The sequence below is a fragment of the Corylus avellana genome, chromosome 6 (assembly GCF_965113065.1).
Source record: "Corylus avellana chromosome 6, dhCorAvel1.hap1.2, whole genome shotgun sequence".
Lineage (NCBI taxonomy): Eukaryota > Viridiplantae > Streptophyta > Magnoliopsida > Fagales > Betulaceae > Corylus > Corylus avellana.
The window spans coordinates 13767320-13787979 of record NC_142495.1 but is presented as its reverse complement, the minus strand read 5'-3'; positions in this window follow the sequence as shown (position 1 = coordinate 13787979).

Here is a 20660-nt window from a genome sequence, read left to right as displayed (position 1 = left end):
GCACAGAGCACCCTCGTAAATTTTCAGGCAAATCGGACGACGTTGTATTTTTTCACAACCAGGACCGAAACCCTAGGCCGAACAAAATGGTCGGATGCGAAGTGAAATTTTTTCGCTCGAAATTTTACGAGCATGTGCAGAACTTCTAGGCAATCATATCGGCAGGTGACACGAAGTGATTCGAGTTCGTTTGCCCCCCCATTTTCTTTAACGAACGATAACTTTTTGTGAAAATAACAAGTGCCCCGAACCCGGCCGAAACGACTCGAATTACACTTCGAGACCCGCCGACATGATCGCCACGATGCACAGAGCACCCTCGTAAATTTTCGGGACGTTTCATTTTTTCACAACCAGGACCGAAACCCTAGGCCGAACAAAATGGTCGGATGCGAAGTGAAATTTTTTCGCTCGAAATTTTACGAGCTTGTGCAGAACTTCTAGGCAATCATATCGGCAGGTGACACGAAGTGATTCGAGTTCGTTTGCCCCCCCATTTTCTTTCACGAACGATAACTTTTTGTCAAAATAACAAGTGCCCCGAACCCGGCCGAAACGACTCGAATTACACTTCGAGACCCGCCGACATGATCGCCACGATGCACAGAGCACCCTCGTAAATTTTTGGGACGTTTCATTTTTTCACAACCAGGACCGAAACCCTAGGCCGAACAAAATGGTCGGATGCGAAGTGAAATTTTTTCGCTCGAAATTTTACGAGCTTGTGCAGAACTTCTAGGCAATGATATCGGTAGGTGACACGAAGTGATTCGAGTTCGTTTGCCCCCCCATTTTCTTTAACGAACGATAACTTTTTGTGAAAATAACAAGTGCCCCGATCCCGGCCGAAACGACTCGAATTACACTTCGAGACCCGCCGACATGATCGCCACGATGCACAGAGCACCCTCGTAAATTTTCGGGACGTTTCATTTTTTCACAACCTGGACCGAAACCCTAGGCCGAACAAAATGGTCGGATGCGAAGTGAAATTTTTTCGCTCGAAATTTTACGAGCTTGTGCAGAACTTCTAGGCAATGATATCGGTAGGTGACACGAAGTGATTCGAGTTCGTTTGCCCCCCCATTTTCTTTAACGAACGATAACTTTTTGTGAAAATAACAAGTGCCCCGATCCCGGCCGAAACGACTCGAATTACACTTCGAGACCCGCCGACATGATCGCCACGATGCACAGAGCACCCTCGTAAATTTTCGGGACGTTTCATTTTTTCACAACCAGGACCGAAACCCTAGGCCGAACAAAATGGTCGGATGCGAAGTGAAATTTTTTCGCTCGAAATTTTACGAGCTTGTGCAGAACTTCTAGGCAATCATATCGGCTGGTGACACGAAGTGATTCAAGTTCGTTTGCCCCCCCATTTTCCTTAACGAAGGATAACTTTTTGTGAAAATGACAAGTGCCCCGAACCCGGCCAAAACGACTCGAATTACACTTCGAGACCCGCCGACATGATCGCGACGATGCACAGAGCACCCTCGTAAATTTTCGGGACGTTTCATTTTTTCACAACCTGGACCGAAACCCTAGGCCGAACAAAATGGTCGGATGCGAAGTGAAATTTTTTCGCTCGAAATTTTACGAGCTTGTGCAGAACTTCTAGGCAATCATATCGGCAGGTGACACGAAGTGATTCGAGTTCGTTTGCCCCCCCATTTTCTTTAACGAACGATAACTTTTTGTGAAAATAACAAGTGCCCCGATCCCGGCCGAAACGACTCGAATTACACTTCGAGACCCGCCGACATGATCGCCACGATGCACAGAGCACCCTCGTAAATTTTCGGGACGTTTCATTTTTTCACAACCAGGGCCGAAACCCTAGGCCGTACAAAACGGTCGGATGCGAAGTGAAATTTTTTCGCTCGAAATTTTACGAGCTTGTGCAGAACTTCTAGGCAATGGTATCGGTAGGTGACACGAAGTGATTCGAGTTCGTTTGCCCCCCCCATTTTCTTTAACGAACGATAACTTTTTGTGAAAATAACAAGTGCGCCGATCCCGGCCGAAACGACTCGAATTACACTTCGAGACCCGCCGACATGATCGCCACGATGCACAGAGGACCCTTGTAAATTTTCGGGACGTTTCATTTTTTCACAACCAGGACCGAAACCTTAGGCCGAACATAATGGTCGGATGCGAAGTGAAATTTTTTCGCTCGAAATTTTACGAGCTTGTGCAGAACTTCTAGGCAATCATATCGGCAGGTGAGACGAAGTGATTCGAGTTCGTTTGCCCCCACATTTCCTTTAACGAACGATAACTTTTTGTGAAAATAACAAGTGCCCCGAACCCGGCCGAAACGACTCGAATTACACTTCGAGACCCGCCGACATGATCGCCACGATGCACAGAGCACCCTCGTAAATTTTCGGGCAAATCGGACGACGTTATATTTTTTCACAACCAGGACCGAAACCTTAGGCCGAACAAAATGGTCGGATGCGAAGTGAAATTTTTTCGCTCGAAATTTTACGAGCTTGTGCAGAACTTCTAGGCAATCATATCGGCAGGTGACACGAAGTGATTCGAGTTCGTTTGCCCCGCCATTTCCTTTAACGAACGATAACTTTTTGTGAAAATAACAAGTGCCCCGATCTCGGCCGAAACGACTCGAATTACACTTCGAGACCCGCCGACATGATCGCCACGATGCAAAGAGCACCCTCGTAAATTTTCGGGACGTTTCATTTTTTCACAACCAGGACCGAAACCATAGGCCAAACAAAATGGTCGGATACGAAGTGAAATTTTTTCGCTCGAAATTTTACGAGCTTGTGCACAACTTCTAGGCAATCTTATCGGCAGGTGACACGAAGTGATTCGAGTTCGTTTGCCCCCCCATTTTCTTTAACGAACGATAACTTTTTGTCAAAATAACAAGTGCCCCAATCCCGGCCGAAACGACTCGAATTACACTTCGAGACCCGCCGACATGATCGCCACGATGCACAGAGCACCCTCGTAAATTTTCGGGACGTTTCATTTTTTCACAACCAGGACCGAAACCCTAGGCCGAACAAAATGGTCGGATGCGAAGTGAAATTTTTTCGCTCGAAATTTTACGAGCTTGTGCAGAACTTCTAGGCAATCATATCGGCAGGTGACACGAAGTGATTCGAGTTCGTTTGCCCCCCCATTTTCTTTAACGAACGATAACTTTTTGTGAAAATAACAAGTGCCCCGAACCCGGCCGAAACGACTCGAATTACACTTCGAGAGCCGCCGACATGATCGCCACGATGCACAGAGCACCCTCGTAAATTTTCAGGCAAATCGGACGACGTTGTATTTTTTCACAACCAGGACCGAAACCCTAGGCCGAACAAAATGGTCGGATGCGAAGTGAAATTTTTTCGCTCGAAATTTTACGAGCATGTGCAGAACTTCTAGGCAATCATATCGGCAGGTGACACGAAGTGATTCGAGTTCGTTTGCCCCCCCATTTTCTTTAACGAACGATAACTTTTTGTGAAAATAACAAGTGCCCCGAACCCGGCCGAAACGACTCGAATTACACTTCGAGACCCGCCGACATGATCGCCACGATGCACAGAGCACCCTCGTAAATTTTCGGGACGTTTCATTTTTTCACAACCAGGACCGAAACCCTAGGCCGAACAAAATGGTCGGATGCGAAGTGAAATTTTTTCGCTCGAAATTTTACGAGCTTGTGCAGAACTTCTAGGCAATCATATCGGCAGGTGACACGAAGTGATTCGAGTTCGTTTGCCCCCCCATTTTCTTTCACGAACGATAACTTTTTGTCAAAATAACAAGTGCCCCGAACCCGGCCGAAACGACTCGAATTACACTTCGAGACCCGCCGACATGATCGCCACGATGCACAGAGCACCCTCGTAAATTTTTGGGACGTTTCATTTTTTCACAACCAGGACCGAAACCCTAGGCCGAACAAAATGGTCGGATGCGAAGTGAAATTTTTTCGCTCGAAATTTTACGAGCTTGTGCAGAACTTCTAGGCAATGATATCGGTAGGTGACACGAAGTGATTCGAGTTCGTTTGCCCCCCCATTTTCTTTAACGAACGATAACTTTTTGTGAAAATAACAAGTGCCCCGATCCCGGCCGAAACGACTCGAATTACACTTCGAGACCCGCCGACATGATCGCCACGATGCACAGAGCACCCTCGTAAATTTTCGGGACGTTTCATTTTTTCACAACCAGGACCGAAACCCTAGGCCGAACAAAATGGTCGGATGCGAAGTGAAATTTTTTCGCTCGAAATTTTACGAGCTTGTGCAGAACTTCTAGGCAATCATATCGGTAGGTGACACGAAGTGATTCGAGTTCGTTTGCCCCCCCATTTTCTTTAACGAACGATAACTTTTTGTGAAAATAACAAGTGCCCCGATCCCGGCCGAAACGACTCGAATTACACTTCGAGACCCGCCGACATGATCGCCCCGATGCACAGAGCACCCTCGTAAATTTTCAGGCAAATCGGACGACGTTGTATTTTTTCACAACCAGGACCGAAACCCTAGGCCGAACAAAATGGTCGGATGCGAAGTGAAATTTTTTCGCTCGAAATTTTACGAGCATGTGCAGAACTTCTAGGCAATCATATCGGCAGGTGACACGAAGTGATTCGAGTTCGTTTGCCCCCCCATTTTCTTTAACGAACGATAACTTTTTGTGAAAATAACAAGTGCCCCGAACCCGGCCGAAACGACTCGAATTACACTTCGAGACCCGCCGACATGATCGCCACGATGCACAGAGCACCCTCGTAAATTTTCGGGACGTTTCATTTTTTCACAACCAGGACCGAAACCCTAGGCCGAACAAAATGGTCGGATGCGAAGTGAAATTTTTTCGCTCGAAATTTTACGAGCTTGTGCAGAACTTCTAGGCAATCATATCGGCAGGTGACACGAAGTGATTCGAGTTCGTTTGCCCCCCCCATTTTCTTTAACGAACGATAACTTTTTGTCAAAATAACAAGTGCCCCAATCCCGGCCGAAACGACTCGAATTACACTACGAGACCCGCCGACATGATCGCCACGATGCACAGAGCACCCTCGTAAATTTTCGGGACGTTTCATTTTTTCACAACCAGGACCGAAACCCTAGGCCGAACAAAATGGTCGGATGCGAAGTGAAATTTTTTCGCTCGAAATTTTACGAGCTTGTGCAGAACTTCTAGGCAATCATATCGGCAGGTGACACGAAGTGATTCGAGTTCGTTTGCCCCCCCATTTTCTTTAACGAACGATAACTTTTTGTGAAAATAACAAGTGCCCCGAACCCGGCCGAAACGACTCGAATTACACTTCGAGAGCCGCCGACATGATCGCCACGATGCACAGAGCACCCTCGTAAATTTTCGGGCAAATCGGACGACGTTATATTTTTTCACAACCAGGACCGAAACCTTAGGCCGAACAAAATGGTCGGATGCGAAGTGAAATTTTTTCGCTCGAAATTTTACGAGCTTGTGCAGAACTTCTAGGCAATCATATCGGCAGGTGACACGAAGTGATTCGAGTTCGTTTGCCCCGCCATTTCCTTTAACGAACGATAACTTTTTGTGAAAATAACAAGTGCCCCGATCTCGGCCGAAACGACTCGAATTACACTTCGAGACCCGCCGACATGATCGCCACGATGCAAAGAGCACCCTCGTAAATTTTCGGGACGTTTCATTTTTTCACAACCAGGACCGAAACCATAGGCCAAACAAAATGGTCGGATACGAAGTGAAATTTTTTCGCTCGAAATTTTACGAGCTTGTGCACAACTTCTAGGCAATCATATCGGCAGGTGACACGAAGTGATTCGAGTTCGTTTGCCCCCCCATTTTCTTTAACGAACGATAACTTTTTGTCAAAATAACAAGTGCCCCAATCCCGGCCGAAACGACTTGAATTACACTTCGAGACCCGCCGACATGATCGCCACGATGCACAGAGCACCCTCGTAAATTTTCGGGACGTTTCATTTTTTCACAACCAGGACCGAAACCCTAGGCCGAACAAAATGGTCGGATGCGAAGTGAAATTTTTTCGCTCGAAATTTTACGAGCTTGTGCAGAACTTCTAGGCAATCATATCGGCAGGTGACACGAAGTGATTCGAGTTCGTTTGCCCCCCCATTTTCTTTAACGAACGATAACTTTTTGTGAAAATAACAAGTGCCCCGAACCCGGCCGAAACGACTCGAATTACACTTCGAGAGCCGCCGACATGATCGCCACGATGCACAGAGCACCCTCGTAAATTTTCAGGCAAATCGGACGACGTTGTATTTTTTCACAACCAGGACCGAAACCCTAGGCCGAACAAAATGGTCGGATGCGAAGTGAAATTTTTTCGCTCGAAATTTTACGAGCATGTGCAGAACTTCTAGGCAATCATATCGGCAGGTGACACGAAGTGATTCGAGTTCGTTTGCCCCCCCATTTTCTTTAACGAACGATAACTTTTTGTGAAAATAACAAGTGCCCCGAACCCGGCCGAAACGACTCGAATTACACTTCGAGACCCGCCGACATGATCGCCACGATGCACAGAGCACCCTCGTAAATTTTCGGGACGTTTCATTTTTTCACAACCAGGACCGAAACCCTAGGCCGAACAAAATGGTCGGATGCGAAGTGAAATTTTTTCGCTCGAAATTTTACGAGCTTGTGCAGAACTTCTAGGCAATCATATCGGCAGGTGACACGAAGTGATTCGAGTTCGTTTGCCCCCCCATTTTCTTACACGAACGATAACTTTTTGTCAAAATAACAAGTGCCCCGAACCCGGCCGAAACGACTCGAATTACACTTCGAGACCCGCCGACATGATCGCCACGATGCACAGAGCACCCTCGTAAATTTTTGGGACGTTTCATTTTTTCACAACCAGGACCGAAACCCTAGGCCGAACAAAATGGTCGGATGCGAAGTGAAATTTTTTCGCTCGAAATTTTACGAGCTTGTGCAGAACTTCTAGGCAATGATATCGGTAGGTGACACGAAGTAATTCGAGTTCGTTTGCCCCCCCATTTTCTTTAACGAACGATAACTTTTTGTGAAAATAACAAGTGCCCCGATCCCGGCCGAAACGACTCGAATTACACTTCGAGACCCGCCGACATGATCGCGACGATGCACAGAGCACCCTCGTAAATTTTCGGGACGTTTCATTTTTTCACAACCTGGACCGAAACCCTAGGCCGAACAAAATGGTCGGATGCGAAGTGAAATTTTTTCGCTCGAAATTTTACGAGCTTGTGCAGAACTTCTAGGCAATGATATCGGTAGGTGACACGAAGTGATTCGAGTTCGTTTGCCCCCCCATTTTCTTTAACGAACGATAACTTTTTGTGAAAATAACAAGTGCCCCGATCCCGGCCGAAACGACTCGAATTACACTTCGAGACCCGCCGACATGATCGCCACGATGCACAGAGCACCCTCGTAAATTTTCGGGACGTTTCATTTTTTCACAACCAGGGCCGAAACCCTAGGCCGTACAAAACGGTCGGATGCGAAGTGAAATTTTTTCGCTCGAAATTTTACGAGCTTGTGCAGAACTTCTAGGCAATGGTATCGGTAGGTGACACGAAGTGATTCGAGTTCGTTTGCCCCCCCATTTTCTTTAACGAACGATAACTTTTTGTGAAAATAACAAGTGCCCCGATCCCGGCCGAAACGACTCGAATTACACTTCGAGACCCGCCGACATGATCGCCACGATGCAAAGAGCACCCTCGTAAATTTTCGGGACGTTTCATTTTTTCACAACCAGGACCGAAACCATAGGCCAAACAAAATGGTCGGATACGAAGTGAAATTTTTTCGCTCGAAATTTTACGAGCTTGTGCACAACTTCTAGGCAATCATATCGGCAGGTGACACGAAGTGATTCGAGTTCGTTTGCCCCCCCCATTTTCTTTAACGAACGATAACTTTTTGTCAAAATAACAAGTGCCCCAATCCCGGCCGAAACGACTCGAATTACACTACGAGACCCGCCGACATGATCGCCACGATGCACAGAGCACCCTCGTAAATTTTCGGGACGTTTCATTTTTTCACAACCAGGACCGAAACCCTAGGCCGAACAAAATGGTCGGATGCGAAGTGAAATTTTTTCGCTCGAAATTTTACGAGCTTGTGCAGAACTTCTAGGCAATCATATCGGCAGGTGACACGAAGTGATTCGAGTTCGTTTGCCCCCCCATTTTCTTTAACGAACGATAACTTTTTGTGAAAATAACAAGTGCCCCGAACCCGGCCGAAACGACTCGAATTACACTTCGAGAGCCGCCGACATGATCGCCACGATGCACAGAGCACCCTCGTAAATTTTCGGGCAAATCGGACGACGTTATATTTTTTCACAACCAGGACCGAAACCTTAGGCCGAACAAAATGGTCGGATGCGAAGTGAAATTTTTTCGCTCGAAATTTTACGAGCTTGTGCAGAACTTCTAGGCAATCATATCGGCAGGTGAGACGAAGTGATTCGAGTTCGTATGCCCCGCCATTTCCTTTAACGAACGATAACTTTTTGTGAAAATAACAAGTGCCCCGATCTCGGCCGAAACGACTCGAATTACACTTCGAGACCCGCCGACATGATCGCCACGATGCACAGAGCACCCTCGTAAATTTTCGGGACGTTTCATTTTTTCACAACCAGGACCGAAACCCTAGGCCGAACAAAATGGTCGGATGCGAAGTGAAATTTTTTCGCTCGAAATTTTACGAGCTTGTGCAGAACTTCTAGGCAATCATATCGGCAGGTGAGACGAAGTGATTCGAGTTCGTTTGCCCCCCCATTTTCTTTAACGAACGATAACTTTTTGTGAAAATAACAAGTGCCCCGATCCCGGCCGAAACGACTCGAATTACACTTCGAGACCCGCCGACATGATCGCCACGATGCACAGAGCACCCTCGTAAATTTTCGGGACGTTTCATTTTTTCACAACCAGGACCGAAACCCTAGGCCGAACAAAATGGTCGGATGCGAAGTGAAATTTTTTCGCTCGAAATTTTACGAGCTTGTGCAGAACTTCTAGGCAATCATATCGGCAGGTGAGACGAAGTGATTCGAGTTCGTTTGCCCCCACATTTCCTTTAACGAACGATAACTTTTTGTGAAAATAACAAGTGCCCCGATCCCGGCCGAAACGACTCGAATTACACTTCGAGACCCGCCGACATGATCGCCACGATGCACAGAGCACCCTCGTAAATTTTCGAGACGTTTCATTTTTTCACAACCAGGACCGAAACCCTAGGCCGAACAAAATGGTCGGATGCGAAGTGAAATTTTTTCGCTCGAAATTTTACGAGCTTGTGCAGAACTTCTAGGCAATCATAACGGCTGGTGACACGAAGTGATTCAAGTTCGTTTGCCCCCCCATTTTCCTTAACGAAGGATAACTTTATGTGAAAATGACAAGTGCCCCGAACCCGGCCAAAACGACTCGAATTACACTTCGAGACCCGCCGACATGATCGCCACGATGCACAGAGCACCCTCGTAAATTTTCGGGACGTTTCATTTTTTCACAACTTGGACCGAAACCCTAGGCCGAACAAAAAGGTCGGATGCGAAGTGAAATTTTTTCGCTCGAAATTTTACGAGCTTGTGCAGAACTTCTTGGCAATCATATCGGCAGGTGACACGAAGTGATTCGAGTTCGTTTGCCCCCCCATTTTCTTTAACGAACGATAACTTTTTGTGAAAATAACAAGTGCCCCGATCCCGGCCGAAACGACTCGAATTACACTTCGAGACCCGCCGACATGATCGCCACGATGCACAGAGCACCCTCGTAAATTTTTGGGACGTTTCATTTTTTCACAACCAGGACCGAAACCCTAGGCCGAACAAAAAGGTCGGATGCGAAGTGAAATTTTTTCGCTCGAAATTTTACGAGCTTGTGCAGAACTTCTAGGCAATCATATCGGCAGGTGACACGAAGTGATTCGAGTTCGTTTGCCCCCCCCATTTTCTTTAACGAACGATAACTTTTTGTGAAAATAACAAGTGCCCCGATCCCGGCCGAAACGACTCGAATTACACTTCGAGACCCGCCGACATGATCGCCACGATGCACAGAGCACCCTCGTAAATTTTTGGGACGTTTCATTTTTTCACAACCAGGACCGAAACCCTAGGCCGAACAAAAAGGTCGGATGCGAAGTGAAATTTTTTCGCTCGAAATTTTACGAGCTTGTGCAGAACTTCTAGGCAATCATATCGGCAGGTGACACGAAGTGATTCGAGTTCGTTTGCCCCCCCATTTTCTTTCACGAACGATAACTTTTTGTCAAAATAACAAGTGCCCCGAACCCGGCCGAAACGACTCGAATTACACTTCGAGACCCGCCGACATGATCGCCACGATGCACAGAGCACCCTCGTAAATTTTTGGGACGTTTCATTTTTTCACAACCAGGACCGAAACCCTAGGCCGAACAAAATGGTCGGATGCGAAGTGAAATTTTTTCGCTCGAAATTTTACGAGCTTGTGCAGAACTTCTAGGCAATCATATCGGCAGGTGAGACGAAGTGATTCGAGTTCGTTTGCCCCCCCATTTTCTTTAACGAACGATAACTTTTTGTGAAAATAACAAGTGCCCCGATCCCGGCCGAAACGACTCGAATTACACTTCGAGACCCGCCGACATGATCGCCACGATGCACAGAGCACCCTCGTAAATTTTCGGGACGTTTCATTTTTTCACAACCAGGACCGAAACCCTAGGCCGAACAAAATGGTCGGATGCGAAGTGAAATTTTTTCGCTCGAAATTTTACGAGCTTGTGCAGAACTTCTAGGCAATCATATCGGCAGGTGAGACGAAGTGATTCGAGTTCGTTTGCCCCCACATTTCCTTTAACGAACGATAACTTTTTGTGAAAATAACAAGTGCCCCGATCCCGGCCGAAACGACTCGAATTACACTTCGAGACCCGCCGACATGATCGCCACGATGCACAGAGCACCCTCGTAAATTTTCGAGACGTTTCATTTTTTCACAACCAGGACCGAAACCCTAGGCCGAACAAAATGGTCGGATGCGAAGTGAAATTTTTTCGCTCGAAATTTTACGAGCTTGTGCAGAACTTCTAGGCAATCATAACGGCTGGTGACACGAAGTGATTCAAGTTCGTTTGCCCCCCCATTTTCCTTAACGAAGGATAACTTTATGTGAAAATGACAAGTGCCCCGAACCCGGCCAAAACGACTCGAATTACACTTCGAGACCCGCCGACATGATCGCCACGATGCACAGAGCACCCTCGTAAATTTTCGGGACGTTTCATTTTTTCACAACTTGGACCGAAACCCTAGGCCGAACAAAAAGGTCGGATGCGAAGTGAAATTTTTTCGCTCGAAATTTTACGAGCTTGTGCAGAACTTCTTGGCAATCATATCGGCAGGTGACACGAAGTGATTCGAGTTCGTTTGCCCCCCCATTTTCTTTAACGAACGATAACTTTTTGTGAAAATAACAAGTGCCCCGATCCCGGCCGAAACGACTCGAATTACACTTCGAGACCCGCCGACATGATCGCCACGATGCACAGAGCACCCTCGTAAATTTTTGGGACGTTTCATTTTTTCACAACCAGGACCGAAACCCTAGGCCGAACAAAAAGGTCGGATGCGAAGTGAAATTTTTTCGCTCGAAATTTTACGAGCTTGTGCAGAACTTCTAGGCAATCATATCGGCAGGTGACACGAAGTGATTCGAGTTCGTTTGCCCCCCCCATTTTCTTTAACGAACGATAACTTTTTGTGAAAATAACAAGTGCCCCGATCCTGGTCGAAACGACTCGAATTACACTTCGAGACCCGCCGACATGATCGCCACGATGCACAGAGCACCCTCGTAAATTTTCGGGACGTTTCATTTTTTCACAACCAGGACCGAAACCCTAGGCCGAACAAAAAGGTCGGATGCGAAGTGAAATTTTTTCGCTCGAAATTTTACGAGCTTGTGCAGAACTTCTAGGCAATCATATCGGCAGGTGACACGAAGTGATTCGAGTTCGTTTGCCCCCCCATTTTCTTTAACGAACGATAACTTTTTGTGAAAATAACAAGTGCCCCGATCCCGGCCGAAACGACTCGAATTACACTTCGAGACCCGCCGACATGATCGCCACGATGCACAGAGCACCCTCGTAAATTTTCGGGACGTTTCATTTTTTCACAACCAGGGCCGAAACCCTAGGCCGTACAAAACGGTCGGATGCGAAGTGAAATTTTTTCGCTCGAAATTTTACGAGCTTGTGCAGAACTTCTAGGCAATCATATCGGCAGGTGAGACGAAGTGATTCGAGTTCGTTTGCCCCCCCATTTTCTTTAACGAACGATAACTTTTTGTGAAAATAACAAGTGCCCCGATCCCGGCCGAAACGACTCGAATTACACTTCGAGACCCGCCGACATGATCGCCACGATGCACAGAGCACCCTCGTAAATTTTTGGGACGTTTCATTTTTTCACAACCAGGACCGAAACCCTAGGCCGAACAAAAAGGTCGGATGCGAAGTGAAATTTTTTCGCTCGAAATTTTACGAGCTTGTGCAGAACTTCTAGGCAATCATATCGGCAGGTGACACGAAGTGATTCGAGTTCGTTTGCCCCCCCCATTTTCTTTAACGAACGATAACTTTTTGTGAAAATAACAAGTGCCCCGATCCTGGTCGAAACGACTCGAATTACACTTCGAGACCCGCCGACATGATCGCCACGATGCACAGAGCACCCTCGTAAATTTTCGGGACGTTTCATTTTTTCACAACCAGGACCGAAACCCTAGGCCGAACAAAAAGGTCGGATGCGAAGTGAAATTTTTTCGCTCGAAATTTTACGAGCTTGTGCAGAACTTCTAGGCAATCATATCGGCAGGTGACACGAAGTGATTCGAGTTCGTTTGCCCCCCCATTTTCTTTAACGAACGATAACTTTTTGTGAAAATAACAAGTGCCCCGATCCCGGCCGAAACGACTCGAATTACACTTCGAGACCCGCCGACATGATCGCCACGATGCACAGAGCACCCTCGTAAATTTTCGGGACGTTTCATTTTTTCACAACCAGGGCCGAAACCCTAGGCCGTACAAAACGGTCGGATGCGAAGTGAAATTTTTTCGCTCGAAATTTTACGAGCTTGTGCAGAACTTCTAGGCAATCATATCGGCAGGTGAGACGAAGTGATTCGAGTTCGTTTGCCCCCCCATTTTCTTTAACGAACGATAACTTTTTGTGAAAATAACAAGTGCCCCGATCCCGGCCGAAACGACTCGAATTACACTTCGAGACCCGCCGACATGATCGCCACGATGCACAGAGCACCCTCGTAAATTTTCGGGACGTTTCATTTTTTCACAACCAGGACCGAAACCCTAGGCCGAACAAAATGGTCGGATGCGAAGTGAAATTTTTTCGCTCGAAATTTTACGAGCTTGTGCAGAACTTCTAGGCAATCATATCGGCAGGTGAGACGAAGTGATTCGAGTTCGTTTGCCCCCACATTTCCTTTAACGAACGATAACTTTTTGTGAAAATAACAAGTGCCCCGATCCCGGCCGAAACGACTCGAATTACACTTCGAGACCCGCCGACATGATCGCCACGATGCACAGAGCACCCTCGTAAATTTTCGAGACGTTTCATTTTTTCACAACCAGGACCGAAACCCTAGGCCGAACAAAATGGTCGGATGCGAAGTGAAATTTTTTCGCTCGAAATTTTACGAGCTTGTGCAGAACTTCTAGGCAATCATAACGGCTGGTGACACGAAGTGATTCAAGTTCGTTTGCCCCCCCATTTTCCTTAACGAAGGATAACTTTATGTGAAAATGACAAGTGCCCCGAACCCGGCCAAAACGACTCGAATTACACTTCGAGACCCGTCGACATGATCGCCACGATGCACAGAGCACCCTCGTAAATTTTCGGGACGTTTCATTTTTTCACAACTTGGACCGAAACCCTAGGCCGAACAAAAAGGTCGGATGCGAAGTGAAATTTTTTCGCTCGAAATTTTACGAGCTTGTGCAGAACTTCTTGGCAATCATATCGGCAGGTGACACGAAGTGATTCGAGTTCGTTTGCCCCCCCATTTTCTTTAACGAACGATAACTTTTTGTGAAAATAACAAGTGCCCCGATCCCGGCCGAAACGACTCGAATTACACTTCGAGACCCGCCGACATGATCGCCACGATGCACAGAGCACCCTCGTAAATTTTTGGGACGTTTCATTTTTTCACAACCAGGACCGAAACCCTAGGCCGAACAAAAAGGTCGGATGCGAAGTGAAATTTTTTCGCTCGAAATTTTACGAGCTTGTGCAGAACTTCTAGGCAATCATATCGGCAGGTGACACGAAGTGATTCGAGTTCGTTTGCCCCCCCCATTTTCTTTAACGAACGATAACTTTTTGTGAAAATAACAAGTGCCCCGATCCCGGCCGAAACGACTCGAATTACACTTCGAGACCCGCCGACATGATCGCCACGATGCACAGAGCACCCTCGTAAATTTTCGGGACGTTTCATTTTTTCACAACCAGGACCGAAACCCTAGGCCGAACAAAAAGGTCGGATGCGAAGTGAAATTTTTTCGCTCGAAATTTTACGAGCTTGTGCAGAACTTCTAGGCAATCATATCGGCAGGTGACACGAAGTGATTCGAGTTCGTTTGCCCCCCCATTTTCTTTCACGAACGATAACTTTTTGTCAAAATAACAAGTGCCCCGATCCCGGCCGAAACGACTCGAATTACACTTCGAGACCCGCCGACATGATCGCCACGATGCACAGAGCACCCTCGTAAATTTTTGGGACGTTTCATTTTTTCACAACCAGGACCGAAACCCTAGGCCGAACAAAATGGTCGGATGCGAAGTGAAATTTTTTCGCTCGAAATTTTACGAGCTTGTGCAGAACTTCTAGGCAATGATATCGGTAGGTGACACGAAGTGATTCGAGTTCGTTTGCCCCCCCATTTTCTTTAACGAACGATAACTTTTTGTGAAAATAACAAGTGCCCCGATCCCGGCCGAAACGACTCGAATTACACTTCGAGACCCGCCGACATGATCGCCACGATGCACAGAGCACCCTCGTAAATTTTCGGGACGTTTCATTTTTTCACAACCTGGACCGAAACCCTAGGCCGAACAAAATGGTCGGATGCGAAGTGAAATTTTTTCGCTCGAAATTTTACGAGCTTGTGCAGAACTTCTAGGCAATGATATCGGCAGGTGAGACGAAGTGATTCGAGTTCGTTTGCCCCCACATTTCCTTTAACGAACGATAACTTTTTGTGAAAATAACAAGTGCCCCGATCCCGGTCGAAACGACTCGAATTACACTTCGAGACCCGCCGACATGATCGCCACGATGCACAGAGCACCCTCGTAAATTTTCGGGACGTTTCATTTTTTCACAACCAGGACCGAAACCCTAGGCCGAACAAAATGGTCGGATGCGAAGTGAAATTTTTTCGCTCGAAATTTTACGAGCTTGTGCAGAACTTCTAGGCAATCATATCGGCAGGTGAGACGAAGTGATTCGAGTTCGTTTGCCCCCCCATTTTCTTTAACGAACGATAACTTTTTGTGAAAATAACAAGTGCCCCGATCCCGGCCGAAACGACTCGAATTACACTTCGAGACCTGCCGACATGATCGCCACGATGCACAGAGCACCCTCGTAAATTTTCGGGACGTTTCATTTTTTCACAACCAGGACCGAAACCCTAGGCCGAACAAAATGGTCGGATGCGAAGTGAAATTTTTTCGCTCGAAATTTTACGAGCTTGTGCAGAACTTCTAGGCAATGATATCGGTAGGTGACACGAAGTGATTCGAGTTCGTTTGCCCCCACATTTCCTTTAACGAACGATAACTTTTTGTGAAAATAACAAGTGCCCCGATCCCGGCCGAAACGACTCGAATTACACTTCGAGACCCGCCGACATGATCGCCACGATGCACAGAGCACCCTCGTAAATTTTCGGGACGTTTCATTTTTTCACAACCAGGACCGAAACCCTAGGCCGAACAAAATGGTCGGATGCGAAGTGAAATTTTTTCGCTCGAAATTTTACGAGCTTGTGCAGAACTTCTAGGCAATCATATCGGCAGGTGAGACGAAGTGATTCGAGTTCGTTTGCCCCCACATTTCCTTTAACGAACGATAACTTTTTGTGAAAATAACAAGTGCCCCGATCCCGGCCGAAACGACTCGAATTACACTTCGAGACCCGCCGACATGATCGCCACGATGCACAGAGCACCCTCGTACATTTTCGAGACGTTTCATTTTTTCACAACCAGGACCGAAACCCTAGGCCGAACAAAATTGTCGGATGCGAAGTGAAATTTTTTCGCTCGAAATTTTACGAGCTTGTGCAGAACTTCTAGGCAATCATAACGGCTGGTGACACGAAGTGATTCAAGTTCGTTTGCCCCCCCATTTTCCTTAACGAAGGATAACTTTTTGTGAAAATGACAAGTGCCCCGAACCCGGCCAAAACGACTCGAATTACACTTCGAGACCCGCCGACATGATCGCCACGATGCACAGAGCACCCTCGTAAATTTTCGGGACGTTTCATTTTTTCACAACTTGGACCGAAACCCTAGGCCGAACAAAAAGGTCGGATGCGAAGTGAAATTTTTTCGCTCGAAATTTTACGAGCTTGTGCAGAACTTCTAGGCAATCATATCGGCAGGTGACACGAAGTGATTCGAGTTCGTTTGCCCCCCCATTTTCTTTAACGAACGATAACTTTTTGTGAAAATAACAAGTGCCCCGATCCCGGCCGAAACGACTCGAATTACACTTCGAGACCCGCCGACATGATCGCCACGATGCACAGAGCACCCTCGTAATTTTTCGGGACGTTTCATTTTTTCACAACCAGGACCGAAACCCTAGGCCGAACAAAAAGGTCGGATGCGAAGTGAAATTTTTTCGCTCGAAATTTTACGAGCTTGTGCAGAACTTTTAGGCAATCATATCGGCAGGTGACACGAAGTGATTCGAGTTCGTTTGCCCCCCCATTTTCTTTCACGAACGATAACTTTTTGTCAAAATAACAAGTGCCCCGAACCCGGCCGAAACGACTCGAATTACACTTCGAGACCCGCCGACATGATCGCCACGATGCACAGAGCACCCTCGTAAATTTTTGGGACGTTTCATTTTTTCACAACCAGGACCGAAACCCTAGGCCGAACAAAATGGTCGGATGCGAAGTGAAATTTTTTCGCTCGAAATTTTACGAGCTTGTGCAGAACTTCTAGGCAATGATATCGGTAGGTGACACGAAGTGATTCGAGTTCGTTTGCCCCCCCATTTTCTTTAACGAACGATAACTTTTTGTGAAAATAACAAGTGCCCCGATCCCGGCCGAAACGACTCGAATTACACTTCGAGACCCGCCGACATGATCGCCACGATGCACAGAGCACCCTCGTAAATTTTCGGGACGTTTCATTTTTTCACAACCTGGACCGAAACCCTAGGCCGAACAAAATGGTCGGATGCGAAGTGAAATTTTTTCGCTCGAAATTTTACGAGCTTGTGCAGAACTTCTAGGCAATCATATCGGCAGGTGAGACGAAGTGATTCGAGTTCGTTTGCCCCCACATTTCCTTTAACGAACGATAACTTTTTGTGAAAATAACAAGTGCCCCGATCTCGGTCGAAACGACTCGAATTACACTTCGAGACCCGCCGACATGATCGCCACGATGCACAGAGCACCCTCGTAAATTTTCGGGACGTTTCATTTTTTCACAACCTGGACCGAAACCTTAGGCCGAACAAAATGGTCGGATGCGAAGTGAAATTTTTTCGCTCGAAATTTTACGAGCTTGTGCAGAACTTCTAGGCAATCATATCGGCAGGTGAGACGAAGTGATTCGAGTTCGTTTGCCCCCCCATTTTCTTTAACGAACGATAACTTTTTGTGAAAATAACAAGTGCCCCGATCCCGGCCGAAACGACTCGAATTACACTTCGAGACCCGCCGACATGATCGCCACGATGCACAGAGCACCCTCGTAAATTTTCGGGACGTTTCATTTTTTCACAACCAGGACCGAAACCCTAGGCCGAACAAAATGGTCGGATACGAAGTGAAATTTTTTCGCTCGAAATTTTACGAGCTTGTGCAGAACTTCTAGGCAATGATATCGGTAGGTGACACGAAGTGATTCGAGTTCGTTTGCCCCCACATTTCCTTTAACGAACGATAACTTTTTGTGAAAATAACAAGTGCCCCGATCCCGGCCGAAACGACTCGAATTACACTTCGAGACCCGCCGACATGATCGCCACGATGCACAGAGCACCCTCGTAAATTTTCGGGACGTTTCATTTTTTCACAACCAGGACCGAAACCCTAGGCCGAACAAAATGGTCGGATGCGAAGTGAAATTTTTTCGCTCGAAATTTTACGAGCTTGTGCAGAACTTCTAGGCAATCATATCGGCAGGTGAGACGAAGTGATTCAAGTTCGTTTGCCCCCACATTTCCTTTAACGAACGATAACTTTTTGTGAAAATAACAAGTGCCCCGATCCCGGCCGAAACGACTCGAATTACACTTCGAGACCCGCCGACATGATCGCCACGATGCACAGAGCACCCTCGTAAATTTTCGAGACGTTTCATTTTTTCACAACCAGGACCGAAACCCTAGGCCGAACAAAATGGTCGGATGCGAAGTGAAATTTTTCGCTCGAAATTTTACGAGCTTGTGCAGAACTTCTAGGCAATCATAACGGCTGGTGACACGAAGTGATTCAAGTTCGTTTGCCCCCCCATTTTCCTTAACGAAGGATAACTTTTTGTGAAAATGACAAGTGCCCCGAACCCGGCCAAAACGACTCGAATTACACTTCGAGACCCGCCGACATGATCGCCACGATGCACAGAGCACCCTCGTAAATTTTCGGGACGTTTCATTTTTTCACAACTTGGACCGAAACCCTAGGCCGAACAAAAAGGTCGGATGCGAAGTGAAATTTTTTCGCTCGAAATTTTACGAGCTTGTGCAGAACTTCTAGGCAATCATATCGGCAGGTGACACGAAGTGATTCGAGTTCGTTTGCCCCCCCATTTTCTTTAACGAACGATAACTTTTTGTGAAAATAACAAGTGCCCCGATCCCGGCCGAAACGACTCGAATTACACTTCGAGACCCGCCGACATGATCGCCACGATGCACAGAGCACCCTCGTAAATTTTTGGGACGTTTCATTTTTTCACAACCAGGACCGAAACCCTAGGCCGAACAAAAAGGTCGGATGCGAAGTGAAATTTTTTCGCTCGAAATTTTACGAGCTTGTGCAGAACTTCTAGGCAATCATATCGGCAGGTGACACGAAGTGATTCGAGTTCGTTTGCCGCCCCCATTTTCTTTAACGAACGATAACTTTTTGTGAAAATAACAAGTGCCCCGATCCCGGCCGAAACGACTCGAATTACACTTCGAGACCCGCCGACATGATCGCCACGATGCACAGAGCACCCTCGTAAATTTTCGGGACGTTTCATTTTTTCACAACCAGGACCGAAACCCTAGGCCGAACAAAAAGGTCGGATGCGAAGTGAAATTTTTTCGCTCGAAATTTTACGAGCTTGTGCAGAACTTCTAGGCAATCATATCGGCAGGTGACACGAAGTGATTCGAGTTCGTTTGCCCCCCCATTTTCTTTAACGAACGATAACTTTTTGTGAAAATAACAAGTGCCCCGATCCCGGCCGAAACGACTCGAATTACACTTCGAGACCCGCCGACATGATCGCCACGATGCACAGAGCACCCTCGTAAATTTTCGGGACGTTTCATTTTTTCACAACCAAGGCCGAAACCCTAGGCCGTACAAAACGGTCGGATGCGAAGTGAAATTTTTTCGCTCGAAATTTTACGAGCTTGTGCAGAACTTCTAGGCAATGGTATCGGTAGGTGACACGAAGTGATTCGAGTTCGTTTGCCCCCCCATTTTCTTTAACGAACGATAACTTTTTGTGAAAATAACAAGTGCGCCGATCCCGGCCGAAACGACTCGAATTACACTTCGAGACCCGCCGACATGATCGCCACGATGCACAGAGGACCCTCGTAAATTTTCGGGACGTTTCATTTTTTCACAACCAGGACCGAAACCTTAGGCCGAACAAAATGGTCGGATGCGAAGTGAAATTTTTTCGCTCGAAATTTTACGAGCTTGTGCAGAACTTCTAGGCAATCATATCGGCAGGTGAGACGAAGTGATTCGAGTTCGTTTGCCCCCACATTTCCTTTAACGAACGATAACTTTTTGTGAAAATAACAAGTGCCCCGATCTCGGTCGAAACGACTCGAATTACACTTCGAGACCCGCCGACATGATCGCCACGATGCACAGAGCACCCTCGTAAATTTTCGGGACGTTTCATTTTTTCACAACCAGGACCGAAACCCTAGGCCGAACAAAATGGTCGGATGCGAAGTGAAATTTTTTCGCTCGAAATTTTACGAGCTTGTGCAGAACTTCTAGGCAATCATATCGGCTGGTGACACGAAGTGATTCAAGTTCGTTTGCCCCCCCATTTTCCTTAACGAAAGATAACTTTTTGTGAA